This window comes from Humulus lupulus, chromosome 1 (assembly GCF_963169125.1).
Source record: "Humulus lupulus chromosome 1, drHumLupu1.1, whole genome shotgun sequence".
Taxonomy (NCBI): domain Eukaryota; kingdom Viridiplantae; phylum Streptophyta; class Magnoliopsida; order Rosales; family Cannabaceae; genus Humulus; species Humulus lupulus.
The window spans coordinates 191,834,464-191,849,812 of NC_084793.1; the positions used below are offsets into that span (position 1 = coordinate 191,834,464).

Below are 15,349 nucleotides of genomic sequence, written 5' to 3' on the forward strand. Positions count from 1 at the left end.
GACACTTCGACATGAGCGGGAGTGCTAGGATCGTATTTGGTGGACGGAGCCTTATGTGGAACCACTGGAATGATGAGCATCTGAGGATATATTATTGCTAAAATACCGCTTTCAGAGTTTTAGTTTAATTTCAAGTTGTTTAACTTGTTATTTGAGTTTCGTTTATGAGATGGTTATTTGCTAACCAGTCATTTATTTATTTTTGAACAATTTTTGTTGTTTAAGACTCATTATTAGACATGTTCTGTCCATTTTAATTTATGAGTAATAAAAGATACTACGTGCAGCGTGGTTGATTCTTGCTACAAATATGCATGCGTGTTAATTATCCGAAAAATGTTCAACTGGTCGGTAAAATTGGACAGTGTTCAACTGGTCGATACATTCAAGCAGTGTTCAACTACTCTAATATTTTCCTTATGTTCTATGTGTTTCACGAGTAATTAACTGCTCGAACAGATTAAGTCAAGTAGCAAGTGACCAAGGATCTTTCAACCCTCGATCACTTGGGGGGCACATGGGGTATACTGGTATATAATTTAACATAGACAATAAGAGCATGAGTTAAGATATTTGTTTTTAGGCTGACTTGTAAATTTTTAAGTCAAAGAAGGCCATTAAGCTAACTTGTTTGACCAAGCTTAAGCAACTTGGAATTTTTCAAAATTTCAAGTTAGAAGCAAATATTCGTGTAACAATAAACATTATGCTCATAAAATGTTAGAGCAATAAGAGTGTGAGAAAGCATACTTAGTAGGGACTTATGAAATGTCTAGAATTTCTAAGTTAGAAAACTAAGTACTCATGCGAAAATTTAAGGCATACATCAGAGTGACTTTACTATTCACAATAAACTTATAATGTTTTAAGTCTAAGTAGACTTAGAATGTTTCAAGTTAGCAAAGAAAAGTAAAGTATAAAAAAAATTTCACAAAAAGTGTGAGAAAAATAAGTAAACTACTGGCCAGACGACAAAGATTTTACAGGTTGAGCATGGCCTAAGGTTGGCCAAACACATTCTTTGGTCGGTCCAAGACGCTCACTGGTCAGAAGGATTGTTTCTTAATTGGTCAACACCATCGTCGTCAGGGGTCTCATCGAGTCGAAAAGATAGAGGAGGAGAGGCAGGCATAGTGCCAGCTGGAAGAGCTGCCTCCTTGGCAGCCTTGGCTTCACATTTCGCAAGCTCCTCAGCTTTTGCTTCTTCAGAAAGAAAGTCAAGGTTGAGAGGTTTGTTCAACTTCCAAATCTTGTAGAAGCAGTTGAAGCAGATTTCTTCATAGCAAGCGAGATCAGTTTCTTTATCCTGCTTCAACTCCTCGATCTCTTGAACATTTTTCTCTTGCTGATCAATTAATTTATTGATGGTTTGGATGAGTTTGTTATTATCATCAGTAAACTCTTTCAAAGTTCTATCTTGGTCAGCAACTATTTTCTCTGCCTGCTCAGTTTTTTCTTGAAGGTCTTTTTCAGACTTGGTTAGGTGTTCGATCTTCGCTTGGTATTCCACCAATTGATCTTTCAAGACTTTGACCAACTCCTTATAATCTTCTACTCGGTGTTGAGCATGACTGATAGTGATAAGTGCCTGAAATGGATAACAGAAAGCTACTTAGAGTAAAATCAATTAATAACAAAGTGTGACGTCTTGATAATAAGATACTTACACTCATCATTTGAGCCAGGGTAAAGACTCAAAGGTTTGAGTTGTTGTAGCATGGTGTAGGGTGTGGTCAAGCAATTCCTTTCCAATATAACCAGCAATGCGAAGGGGCTCACTTAAGCTAGTCGATCGGGTAATTGTTAAGCTAGCAGAAGGAAGAATTTAAGAAGGAGTCAATTGTGGGATGGTGATAGGCTGGTCAGATAATCTCCCCTGGCTAGTCGGTACAGTCTTCGCGACTTTGCTCAAAGGGTTTGAGCTATTACCTTCCCCAGATTTCCTCTTTTGGGCAGAGGAAGTGTTGAATTGTTTGAACATATCTAGATCTGCAAAGAAGAGTGAAGCACAAAACTTGTTAGTAAAAATGGGAGATAATATATAAGTAAATGAAAGTTTTGCTATTACCACATAACTTTATAGATTTCACACAATCATTCTCAAAGACAGTTATTTATAACAAACCACCAAACTATGGTTACTGTTAGCAGAATAACCTGAGTTTAGAATTTCACCGAGAAAGTCGTCTTCTTCTTCAGATGATGAGCTGACCTCTCTAGGGAGCTCAAGGTTCTTTCCTTTCCCAGGCCTGGTAGGAATGACACGTCTACGATGGTCTTCTGGAAGAGTTTCCCTAATGATAAGGTCACTTGGTCTGCGTGAGTAGGGAGATGGTTTAGGAGAAAACTCATCCGTCACTACTTCCGTATCAACATTTGATTGATCGATTATGTTCACTTCTTCAGTGGTACTACCCTCTATGATGTTCTGATTGCTTGATAATAACCCCACCAGTTGAACATTTTCCACATTGACCAACTCTCTGACATTTTTCTCTTCAATAGACATGTTAGCAAGTTCTTCTGCTCAGGAATGCATTTCCCTATTTGGTAGAGGTTGATGGAAAGGGCATGTATGCATGAAAGCCAAGTTGTTGGCCTTAATGTCCGGAGTGAGGAATATTCTGTGTAGTATTTTTTGGGATTCCATTTATGCGCGATACCATGGAGATATTTAATCCCTTTTTGCCTATGGAAGAGGTGGAAAAAACCTGTATTCTTGTGGCTAGGGTTTGTCCTAAAGTCAAAAAGGTAATGCTCTTGATGAGGAGTAGGTGAATTCCAACCTTGAAAGTAATAAATAATATATAGAGCAAATAGTGCTTGAATTCCATTAGGAGATATCTAGAAGGGAGAGACATTGAAGTAGTCTGCTACTGATCGAAAAAAAAGGATGCAATGGGATAGTAGCTCCTGCAAAAATGTGGTATCTAGACCAGGCACAGTAAGGTCCACCAGGATTATTAGCTCTTTGGTGAGGTCGCGGGCATATTAGGTCGAAGCCTGAATGTGTTTATCGAGCATTTTGGGGTTGAGTTTAGAAGATTTGGCTATGAACAAAGAAGGTGTACCATCTTCATCTTTTCCTTGTTTTAGAGCAGCTGATTGTCGAATCTCAGTTGTGAAATTAGGGTAGTCTTTTTCCGCGGCTTACTAACTTTTTGGACCTGGCGAGGAGGTCTTGAAGAAGCTGCAGTTTGAGCTTCACTACATTCCACTATCTTTTGTGTCGCTCTTCGAGCCACTTGAGGATCTTGGTCTTGAGGAAGTCGATTAGATTTTTTCACCCTCATTGGCGGATGTTGGAGCTGCTGATTAAGAAACTGTTGTTTGTGAAGGAAGTATAAAGATGACCGGGGAAGGATTTTCTTAAGGCGATGAAGGCGATCCTCAGGAGTACGACTGTTAGGATATTTGGATGAAGAATCACTTCTTTGAGGAGTGTCGATTGACATTAGAACTGAAGAATCAGAGTTTGTATGGTTGTCACCTCCCCTGTAGTCGAAGCGATTTATCCACAAAAAAGTATGGGGAGGTGAGTGAACCAAAAAAACATAAATCAATGAATGCAAAGAAAAAATATTTACTACCCAGTAAAATATTTTATCTGAGCAGTAAAAATATTTTTTACTGCCCAGATAAACGTGTATGAGAGCAACAATAATAAGTAGGATTTTGGTGCCTAAAATGCATGAACCATTTTTACAAGCCCATAGGCTTGGGAGCATTAAGGGCCAAGCGGATGGCATGGTACCCAAGCGGATTACATGGTGTCCGAGCAGATGGTGTGGTGGCCGAGCGGTTTGCATGATGTCCGAGCAGATAGCATGGTGCCCAAGCGGTTTGCATGGTGTCCGAGCGGATGACGTGGTGGCCAAGCGGTTTGCGTAGTGTCCGAGCGGATGGCGTGCGTCCGAGTGGTTTTTGTGGTGTCTGATCGGCTGGGCGCTGGTCCGAGCAGATGGCGTGGTGTTCTAGTGGATGCGTGTCTGAGCATCCGACTAATTGTGCCCTTGCATCCGAGCAGAAGGTGGGATGCCTAAGTGGCTTGGGGGCGTGTTTATGGTGCCCTTGCTGGGTTAAGTTTTCAAGTTATTTTGGTGGCTCTCAAAGAAGATGACTGTGACAGTCAGAATCCCGTGATCCGTAAGGGGAAAGACCGGGTAAGCTGTGCAATCCCACACCACCTGGGGAAGGTCAAGTGTGATGATTCTAAGACTGTGTAGGTGTGGGACTACACAGTTGAAGAGGGCTTAAATGGATTGATGGGTACTACCTATATCAACAAGATGCATCTTCTTTTCCGTAGCCCATCACTTGAGAACTCCAAAGTTAAGTGTGCTTGACCTGGGGTAATCTAGGGATGGGTGACCTCCTGGGAATTTTTCCCAGGAAGCGTGCGAGTGAGGACAAAGCACGCTGGAAAGACTCGTGTTGGTTTGTAGGGCCAGTCGTCATTCCAGAAAGCAACCATAGTGACGTGGGGCGTCACAATGACCGATCAACCATATTCATGCTTTCCCAATAAATTATTTTTGATGGGACACAAACATGTTTTTCTTACTCTTGGGACACTACAACAAGATCAAAGGATGGAATTAGAAGAGTTCAAGAGGTTCTAGGGATTTCATATGCTCATCAAATACCCATAAACCTAAATATGCAATGTTGAATGGAAAATCATTTTTTCTTCAAATTTTCCTAAAATTGGAGACTAAATTGATTTACGCATAGCCTAAACTACATCAAAACAGCCACAAATTACATCATTCATCAAAGGTTCATACACAAATCCAAGAGTGCATTCCAAAAGAGGGTTTCGGCACAGATAAGTTCTAACAAGTTTTCTTTTAAATTTTTTAAAGCTTAAAAAGTTTACAAATGAATATGTGGACGGAAGAAATTACCCAAATATCTCGAAGAGGTGGTGATTTCTTGAAGGATCCATGGATTTGCTTGAAGAAATTGGAGCACTTTTAGAGCTCTTTAGAGGTTTCGGCCAAGAGAAGAATTATGGGTTGTTTATGAGCCTTTTTGCCTATGACTTGTAAGCAACCATGGGCCTATTTAAAGGGAAGAGGGGAAATTTTTACTTACCCTTAAAACTCTTAAAAAATTCTCTTGCTATTCTTCCCCCATGATTGGGGAGAGGTAACTGCCATGATCGTGGTCTAGAGAGTTCAGTAGTGGTCTGTTTGAAAAGGCGGGAGAATGCGGAGAGTCAGTTTTTTTATGCCCTCAGCAGCTAAGAAAAGTTTATTATGTGAGTAAATCATATAATAAACTTGGGGGAAAATGTTATACCCAAAATTTGAATATGATGACGTGGCAATCAAAAGTGACAAGTGGCAATGAATGGTAGGGCAAAGGTGTGAGATTAATCTTAGGAGTTGTGATATTACTGGTCATGAAAATTATCTATCTGGTCTGAAGTAATTTGATCGCCAGGAAAAATTTATGTCCGCCCAGTAAGGTTTTTTGACTGACCAGTAAAATGTTTTGGCCGACCAGTAAAACGTTTTGGCCGACCAGTAAAATGTTTTGGCCGACCAGTAGAATATTTTGGCCGACTTGTCACTTTGGGAATCATGTTTATCTGGCCTATCAGCTTATAAAGATGTTTTGCCTAACCAGAAGAGTGATATGGCCGACCAGTCTCACTCCAAGGAGTGGAGTTGGCCGACCAGATTGATCAGAAACTCAGCCAGTTTCAGTAACGACTTCAGTAAGAATCATCCGTAGCTACAGCAAGAATCTCTCAGATATCCCGAAAAAATCGCTTATCGTTATATTTTAAATTTGATTATTAGTTGGAATCAGTTAAAGCAACCCAATTATCCCAATTATGGGGTGTTTTGATTGTATGATCCATGAGCCTATAAATAAAGAGATCATGGCATCATTGAAGGGGGGCTGATTGGAATTTTTCTGTCTAAGCTTTTGGGAACTCGAGTATTCTCGAGAGATTTTTCTGAGAGAAATTTTGTATTCTTGAGAGAGAAATCTTGTACTTTTTCATTCACACTTAAGAAACTCAGTTGCACAGGTTCATCTGATCTTAAGTGTAGATTTATATATCACAACTCCAAGTGGATTAGGCTATTGCCAATAAATTGGGGCTGAACCACTATAAAATTATCGGTGTCGTATTTTCTCTTGAAGGTTTACTGTAGTTTTGATGTCTATTCGTCGTTGGCCAAAATCGTGGTCAACAACTGTAATTTGGGAATTGGAGAAGAATATTATTGTTCGAGTGAAGTATACAATTATATGATAATTAAGGTTGAATAAGTAATTATTAATTTTCAAAAATATATTTATTAATTCAAATATATAAAATATCGTATTTCATATATATAAATAAATATATAAAATTTTTAAATTAATTATTTTCTTTGAGTGGGAGTGTAACGTCCTGTATTTTCAGGTACCTTCAAACGACTCGAGTCGGGATTTTTGTCCCCGAGTTAAGAATATTATTTTAAATAATATTATCTTTGTTTGGAAATTATTCCATGAGTTATTGGTAGCCAAATTATGAATTTTGTGATTTAAAAGTCAAGATAAAACTTTTGGTCTTGGACCGACACAGAAACCCTGATCGGGTAAAAATCTCAGAAAATAAAATTAAAAACTATGGCAAATAAATTTTAGGCATAAAATACATTCATAAAAATTAAAGTTTGGTTAAAAATAATAACCCTAAGAGAAAATGGAAAATTTTGGCCATTTTGTGTTAAATGTCTAATTTTATTGAAATGGGGAATTTTATTCCATAAATGGACCTTAGGTTAAATTTTATTGTGTGATTAATTAAATTAAATGTGAGAGACATTTAATTTAATTATTTAATGTTAATTTTTGTGATTTAAAACTTAATAAGAGTGAAAAATGTATCAAAAGTCAATTTGGACTTTTTTTCTCATAAATTAATTATTTACCATTATAAAAAATAAATTATAAATGAGTATTTTAGGATGGGTGGCAGGCCATGTGGGGTGTTAAAAAGGATATAAACCAAAAATTTTAATTAAGTTTAAATCCCATTTAATTAAGAAGTCAAGTGGGCAAGTGGGTAGAAAAGCACTTAAGTGTTTTGTGATATTTTGAAGAGTTTTGTGAGCCATTCTAACCCCAAAACCGACCACACCTCTCTCCCTTTCACTCTCATCTGATTTTTTGAAGAATCTCTCAAGTTTTCTCTCCATTTTCAACCCCAAGAACACCAAGGAAACTTGGAAGCTAAGTCTTGGTCTAGGAAGGGTTTTCCTTATGGTAAAGTTTCATTAATCTAGACTTTTATAAAGTTTTAATCATAGAGTTTCAAATAGCTAATTAAATATGTTGTTGGGGGAAGTTAGTTAGGGTTTTTGAAAGGTTTTTAAGGAGCCAAAACTAATAGGAAGGGTCAAACCTTAAGCAAGAACAACAAGAGGTGAAAAGTTTACTTTTGATGATTTTTGTTGTAGGGTTTTTAGTTTTAAGCATTATTTAGTATATTTAATGCTTAAAGTTTCTTATTGGTGATGTACTAAGGTTATGATAGTTGTTTTATAATTTTTATGATGCTTGTTTATTGATTTTTGAAAATAGGAACCAAAACCCCCAAGGGTTTTGTAGGAAACCTTATAACAAAATACATGTTTTGAGCTGTGACATCCAAGGTTCTAGCATCCATTGTATATTTATTTTGTAAAATTTAATTGTACCATGATGTTGTTGAGATTGAGTACATAAGATTGAGCTTTTGAAACACTCAAAAATATTTAGAAATGAGTAAGTTATGCTACTTCAAAGTTTAGGTAAAAAAACAGTTTTTTTCGTATTCTTATTTTCGGAACCAAGTTTGGACAGCCACTGTATAGAGAAAATAAACCTAGTTTTTTCTAAAATTTTGTGGACATATTATTGTTATAATCTAGTATTCCACTGGAAAATTTGATAAGAAAATATAGAACGGTTTTAAAGTTATTAACTGTCAAAGTTTGAAAAAAACAAGGACTTGGAAATAAGGGCATTTTTACCTCATTGTTGGAAAATGATTTCACCAATAAAATATGCTCATTTTTTCCTAAGATTTTACAAAGACGTAAATGGCATACCAAAAATGAAATTGGAAAATTTTGGTAACAATTGGGTAAGTAAATTTCAAGTTATGAACTAACAAAGTATGTAGTTAAAAATGTGAAAAATAAGCTTTTCATACTTAGTGTAAAAATGAGATTTTGGAACAAAAGGTAAAAAGTAAAATTTTGCTTATTTCAAGATATAAACTTGGTAAGTCTTGAAAACATATTTTCACTAAAATTACCACTTTGAGTTTAGTGTGAATTATTTTTTATTAAAGAATTTTTATTCTTTTTAAAAATAAGATATTTAATTTATTAATAGTTAATAGATTAAAAGAGGGTTTAAAACCTTATATTTTGATAAAATAATTAAGTGAATTATTTTTCTAGTAAGTAAAATTGATTAATTGATTTTGGAAAAATTAACTAGTCAAGAAGGGAAATTATTAACGGTTTTCCTAATTAAGACAAATTAGGCAATTTTCTTAAAACGGTTTTTAGAGATAAAAACCTTAAGAAAAATAAAAGGGAAAGTAAGAGTTTATTTTCTTTAAAAAATAGTTAAGGAATTTATTACACTACTATAAAACTGGGCTTTCCCGACACCCAACCACGACAGTCAACTCTGTTGACTATTAAAAACTGTAGGCATAGAGACCAATGCCGACAGCTAATAACTGTCACCGTTGCTTTTGACTGTCGCTATTGACCCCAACGCCGACAGTTAATTCGAGACCAATGTCGACAGTTAAAATGTGTCGCTATTGACCCCAATGCCGACAGTTAATTCTAGACCAATGCCGACAGTTAAAAGGTGTCGCTATTGAGTCCAACGCCGACAGTTAATTCGAGACCAATATCGACAGTTAAAATGTGTCGATATTGACCCCAACGCCGACAGTTAATAAAAGTCTAATGCCGATAGTCATAAAATGTCGCCAAAATTTAAATAAAAAATTATAATTAATGAATAGTATAATTTTAAAAATATAAACTAAATTATGTAAATATATTTATAAAAATTATGTTTTTATTAAAAACTTTTAAAACTAAATTTTTTTGTTTCTAAATTTTTTATTTACTTTTGTATTTATAATAATTTTTATATAAAAATTTAAATTTATTATTCTTTAACATATTTATAAAATTAAATATATTATTAACTATATTATTCTTTAACACATTTATAAAATTTGTATTAGTTAAAAAAGAGTTGTTTTATTAATTGAAAAAATATTGTAAAAAAATTAATGAATAGTATAATTTTAAAAATAAACTAAATTATGTAAATATATATTTATAAAAATTATTAAAAACTTATAAAACTATATTTTTTTTATTCTAAATTTTTCATATTATTATCTTTTGTATTTATATAATAATTTTTATATTAAAATTTAAATTTATTATTCTTTAACATATTTATAAATTAAATTAACTATATTATTTTTTAACACATTTATAAAATTTATATTGTTAAAAAAAGAGTTGTTTTATTAATTAAAAAAATATTATAAAAAAATTTAATATATAAATTTATCAGTTATAATTTTTTTTATTTATATATATATTTAAATATATTTTTTTATAAAAACATATTGGAGTAATGCTGATAGTTAAAATATGTCGCTGTTGAGAAAATGAATCTTTTTTAAGGAACAATGCCGACACCTATTAGTTGTCGTTATTGGGTGTCGACATTGCGCATTTAAAAAAAGATTAAGCCCCTAAATTGTTTTTCCTCCCAAACCTCAATTTTTCCCTCTTCCCTCTTTCTTTCTTTCTTTTCCCTCTTCTTCTTTCTTTCTTCCAGCCAAAATTGCCTCCACCTTCCAGCTGCCGAAACAGTCTCCACCTTCCAGTTGAAACCGTTCAGCCTCCACCAGCCAACCCACCACGACGCGGTCGACTCTGTGTATCACCTTCGTCGACTCCGCATTTTCGGTTTGGCAGTAGCGCAAGCGTATATGCGGCAAGCAAAGGTGAGTAGCCGTTCTCTTGCATTTGGCATTTTAAAAATTGGTCGCATATGTATTGTTCCCATATATTTAATTGAGAACTTTCACTTTCTTATGGATATCCTTTCATGTTGATTGAAAAAAAAATTGACATTAGCTTCAGATATATGAAAATTTGACTTAAGAATTCATCAGTAGATTGAACCAATTTCAAGGATGCTGCTGCTTCTGGAACTCGAACCAATTTCAAGGAAAACTTGTCGTGGAAGGCTCATAGAGGCCTCGTTCTCTCTCTCGTTATCACAGCATATGGTACCTTAACTGGATCCGCAGTGTTATGATTTAACTTTATCATTTACATTTTTTATTGCCCAAATTTCATTTCTTTGGCTTAAAGAAAATTTTGTCTTGACTTTTGCTGTTCCAGGAGACCTGTGGTCGGGTTCAGAGGCTGGTGTTATTAAGATATGGCCTTGGGAAGCTATTGAAAGATCTTTGTCTTTAACCGTTGAAGAAAGCCCATGGCTACACTACTTGTAGAGAGGTCCTTCATTGACCCAAGGGGCCAACTTGCTGCAAATGGTTTCGTCTATGTCTTTAATTTCGATGTCAAGTACCTCTTATCTGATGATTCCAGAGCCAAAGTGTGGACTGCTGGTTATTTATCCTTTGCATTATGGTACGCCTACATTCCCGCTTCCCATTATTTGCTCTCTTCACGTCTAAAAATAGTTTTGGTGGATTTTTTTTTTTTTTTGAACTCTTACAATATGAATATAGGATGACATTTTCAAATAATTGTTTGTGAAGTTCTTGACCAATCATAACTTATATTATGGGCACAATATGTTCCTAATGATTTTTGAACGAACATGATTGAAGCCAATATCTTAGACACTGAATTTAATCATAAGTTGTACTTTTATATATGTGGGTATGTAAAATTGTAAATGCTATTTGTTTATCTGCTAACATTGTTACTTTAATGCTTCCATTAAGCGCTCTTGCCCATGCAATATAATATGTAAATCTAAGAATAATTTGATTGGTGAATGCTGGGAAAAGAATAAAATTTAATTATGCAATGAAAATAAGAGGTGAATGTTCAACTAATCACGAGCCTTTTTTCTTAGAATTAATTAAAGGAATTAATACATGGAATTATAACATGATTTATGATTATTTATTTCTTTTGTTTTTTTAGCGCATAAAATATTTGTTTCTCTTTATAATGACTTTTCTTGTTTCCTGACTGTAGGTAGGTGTTGAGGGGAGTTCTGTTGGGCAGTGGTGGCTGGATATGATTGACAAAACATTGGATGAAGGATCAACATTTGAATGAGTTGGTTCTAGGCTGTTAGCAGGCTTGCTTATTGCTGCATGGTTGGTATTTTCTATCAAAAACTCTTTTGTGAATTGTTATTGTTATTATTTTTTCAATGTCTCAGATGTAGAGACTTAATTTTGCATCACCATTTTTTAAGTGCCGTGTCTGATTAACTCCTTAATAACTTCAAGTATTTAACCTATTAATAACTGTATCTCAAGTGAACTCAGTTGTTTCTTACTTTCTTAAAATCAAGTGGATAATTTTTAGTTTGTTTGTCTTGAACTAGATTTTCTCAGGAATAAGGATAGAAACCTTATATTTAAGATTTTTTTGTTCTTCTCTTCAATGCTTTTTCATTCGGCCTACTTAATCTTTTTATGGTCTCTTTGTCAGTTAAGATTTTTCATTAATGATTGTTGAATGTCATCCTTTAGGGTGAGAACTGATATTAGAGCTTATGTTGGAGATGTTGATGTAGCAGCAGTTCTGTGTGGCTTTGGGCGTGCCATTGGTAAAAAGGTAGGCTCTTTATGTTAATTTGAATGACATGATTGTGATGCATACATTGTTGTTACTTTTATTCATTCAAAGACTTGATGGTTTCCAAAAGGTTTCTTTATGGTTTCCCTTTGGCTTATAGATCTATATATGTTCATGCCTGCTGATGCATATACTCAACATAAGTAAATATGTGAACTGCCTTTTGTCTAAATAGAAATTGATGACTTTTTTTTAGGTTGCTGTTGGTTTGAGGATGAGAGTGTATGATCGAATAATGTGCTTTGTTAACTGTCACTTCGCTGCACATCTAGAAGCAGTTAATCGTCGCAATGCAAACTTTGATCATGTATATTGGACAATGTCCTTCAGTCGACCAACTAATCTCTTCAATGCCGCTTCCGGTACAATACTGTACCCATTCTTGTTTAGTTCACTTGTCTTCTCAATGTATTTATTTTGGCTTGTTTATAGATCTGGATTGCCATTGGTCCTTTCTGTTGCAGCTAGTGCTTCATGTGCTGCTCAGGTGCTTCAAAATACAACTGTATGTACATGTCATCACTGTAGCATTCTAAATTGGTCTGAGTTTTTTTTTTCAAAGTTAAATAGTTTCAGTTCATTTTATGAAGCATTGTTGTCTTCACAGACTGGTGTTGCCTACTCTGCTGAAGGGATGCCTGAATTATCTGAGGCAGACATGGTCATATTTCTTGGTGATCTTAAGTATCGATTAGATGGTATATCTTATGCCAATTGAACTATTTGAGAGAGGGGTGGTTGGGGAAGTTTGTATCTCTTCTAATCACGTGTTTAGCAAGTAAAAAAAATCTTGTAGGTGGGCCCTCATTCCTTCTATAGAGCTTTTCACTGAGGCTGATAAAAAGCTTCCGGAAATAATTGACCTGTTTGTAAATTATCTTTTTGTAGGGTATGATTCGGGTGAAAAGAAGCGAATTCCAGCTTGGTGTGATAGAATCATATACCGTGATAGCTGTTCAACCACTACATCGGAATGCAGTTTGAAATGTCCTGTAGTTTCCTCAATATTGCAGTAAGTGATTCTAATATGTAACATATATCTTTTTTTTTCCCAATTGCAATAAAGTATAAAAACAAATGGAATGTATCTCATAATTTTTTATCTGGTCTAAGGCCATCCAGGTGGCCTTCGAGCCCCCCTTAAATTCTTCCAGTGAGATGCTAGATAAATTTCTTCTGGTTTACAGGGATACATTTCTTTATTCTGTATTTAATAGGGTTGCGATTGTCAAGGCCATGTTTGGATGCATGTACTTATCAAAAGAAGCTCATCAGTTTTGTTTCTGGCTAAGTCTCTAGCTATTTAGTTCATATTAATCTGCTCAAAATTTGATGTTCAAAACTTCAAATCACACATATGAAGGGAGGGAACAGAGTTGAGAAAAAATGCTCAATAATTGTATTAAAATTTCATGTGTACTGGACTAACACCTGTGACAATTTATACTGATATCTTTTCTACTCATGTGTAGGATACACTGACACCATGGTTTTATACTTAAATACTTGCCATCTTCTGTTTTATAGGTATGAGGGTTGCATGGATGTGACAGACAGTGATCATAAGCGTGCCCGCAAAATCTTTGCTATTGATATTGCACGAGTTGATGAATCAGTTAGGAGACAGGAGCTTGGAGAGATTCTTGGAACAAATAAGAAAGTCAAAGTTATACTTGAAAAACTGTGCAAGATTCCTGAAACGATCATCAACACAAACAACATAATTCTTCAAAACAAGGATTTAAGCATAAACTTATTACTTTTATTTATTTTATTTCATGTTTTTGAAAGGCTCTTTGGATAAAACTCTTGATCTCAGATTTTTGCTTCAGAAAGCAATCTAAAGTTCAAATAGATCATCTCAGGTATGTTTTAATGGTTAAAACTTATTAATTTGGATTCTAATTGTTTAAACATATTCAGAGATATATTCTTTTTAAAATTATTCACATTCTAATTGGCCAATGTGAAAGTTCCAGAAGGTTGTTCCTCCAATATTCAAATGGGCGAGAAGCAGTTCCTTATTTGTCCCTGGAATAACAAGTAAGTTTATATTGAGTTTTGAAATTTTAAGTTCATATAGTAATCTTCTAAATATTTGATTGTTTGTTTTCTAGTGAACATTGGATGTTATTGCTATTTCAACCTCACTCACATTTAGTGGCATTCTTGGATCCCATTAGCCTTCAATTACGCATTGAGATTAAAAATATAGTTATGCTGTAAGTTTATATAAGTTTTATTCCTTAAAGTATATTATCTTTTTAATAAAACTTGTTTGCTAATTAAAATACTTTTATTATGTATAGCGCTTTCACGCTATATGATACGGAAAAAGGAAAAGGAGTTGTAAGTCTAAAGTATTATAGTCCAAAAGTAAGTAACATTCAACTTTATAAAACATAAGATTTAAATTATAAGTATGCTAACAAGTATATGTAATATACTTTTACATTTGTCTATGTTAACAGTGTCGACAACAACCAAAAACCACAGAGTGCGGTATCTATTGCATGAAGTATGTTAGGGATCTCATTTCACAACAAAGAACCAGAGCATATCTATCGAATAATGTAGTAATTAAATGTGTTTACTTTTTAACTTTAATAAAGTTATATTTTAATTTCATATATATTTGACATGTAACTTATAATTTAAATTATTTGCAGTTCAATTCAGATTTACTATATACTGACGCTGAACTTAATGAAGGTCAAGAAGAGTGGGCAAAATATATTTTACCGCAACTCGCTAAATGATGGCATGCATGCTTAGTACCTATGTGAGGGGATTTAGTCATTTTTTCAACTTTGTATTTCTTTTATTAGAAATTGTTAGAACTAATCAAATACAGAATCAATCTAACAAATTATAGGTAGTTAATTTCGCTTTTTGAGGTGCATACTGTGCTAAACATTCATTTTATGTCAAACATTTTTGGAATTATGTATTTCTTTTATTTAGAAAGTATTAGAACTAATCAAATGTAAAGTTAATATTACCAATGTTAATTGAATTTAATTTTTGATGTGCATTCTTTTACTGCAATTGTTTTGTTGATTTTGAAATCAGGGGCATTGACAACATATTTGCAATGTCCTCTATTGTGGAAATTTTGAGACAGTTAAAAACTGTCACCATAGACAGTCAATCACGACACATAATAACTGTCGGCATTGCCAGCAACGGGGACACATAATAACTGTCGGCGTTGCCAGCAACGGCGACACCTATTAACTGTCGGTGTTGCCAGCAACAACGACACATAATAACTGTCAGCGTAGCCAGCAACGGCGACACCTAATAACTGTCGGCGTTGCCAGCAACGGCGACATCTAATAACTGTCGGCGTAGCCAGCAACGGCGACACCTAATAACTGTCGACGTAGCCAGCAACGACGACACCTAATAACTGTCGGCGTAGCTACCCTATGCCGGCATAGGCAAATACG

The 15,349-nt window shown here is 34.5% G+C and overlaps 1 pseudogene; it reads left to right on the forward strand.

The window, feature by feature from the left end:
- Nucleotides 1-2,664: 2,664 nt before the first annotated feature.
- On the forward strand, nt 2,665-14,894 carry LOC133825720 (type II inositol polyphosphate 5-phosphatase 15-like; annotated as a pseudogene).
- The last annotated feature ends 455 nt before the right edge of the window (nt 14,895-15,349 follow it).